This window comes from Theobroma umbraticum, unplaced genomic scaffold (genome assembly GCF_002168275.2).
Source record: "Theobroma umbraticum cultivar Fairchild unplaced genomic scaffold, ASM216827v3 scaffold_55.0, whole genome shotgun sequence".
NCBI classification, from domain to species: Eukaryota; Viridiplantae; Streptophyta; class Magnoliopsida; order Malvales; family Malvaceae; genus Theobroma; species Theobroma umbraticum.
The window spans coordinates 3977033-3978054 of NW_018397270.1; positions in this window are offsets into that span (position 1 = coordinate 3977033).

The window sequence follows — 1022 nt, forward strand, 5'->3', positions numbered from 1 at the left end:
TAATGTGTCTATTGGATTATAGATAGGTTTTTCTGTGAATAGTTATGTCTCTTGGTAAAATAACATTCAAAAGTTATGAGATATATTGAAAAGACACCATAACTCAAAAGTTTAAATATAAAAGGTTATTATTTCAAATTTTAACTCAAAGATTATGTTTTATTGAATGATTAATTGTCATTTCATAAGATAATTATTGAAACAACACTTTTATTCAAAAGTTGTGGTTGGTAAAATAAAAAGATGCCTTTCAAACAAAATAGTGTCTTAATGAAAGGGTTGTGTCCTTGAAGAAGAAACACTTACAAGTCTATATAAAAGGCTTATTGCCAACCATTTTGACACATAAAATAAAATACAAAACAAGAACAGAAATATTAAGAGCAAGAAAAGTATTGTACTCTATTAATATAAACACTTAAGTTCCCATCAACTACAAAAGCTTTCAAATTCCTTATAATCTACTTGATGTAGAAAGTAAGCTTTAAGACCAAACAACTTTGTAAATCCTAAGGTGTAGCTAGCGGGCTACTCTCATAAAGTGCAATACAAAGTTAGATATTGGCTTCATTGTATCCCTAAGACTATTCACATTATTCCCCTTTGCATATCGAGTGGTGAGGGTAAAATAAATCTTAAAGATAGCATCTATTTAAAGGCTCACCTTGAAGTCAATTTTACCAATTCCTTGAATTCTATCTAAATCCCATTTGCACCAACAATTTTAAGACTTATTTTTTATGGTGTTGGAATTCAATGGCTTTCTTAAAGATAATACACCAACATCGTCAAGCTAGACCGTTTTGAAGGAAGAAACTTTTTTCATTGGCAAAAGATGGATTAATTTGATGGTGATAAAGAATGTGACAAAATGGTTCTTTATCAGATTACAAGATAAGTTTTATTTCCTTACTTGATATGCATGATATTGTATTTGATATGCATGGAAAACGTATATTGGTTGGAAAGAAGGATTTTGTTATATTAGTATAGGATCTTAATATGAATAAGGTTATTGTTGT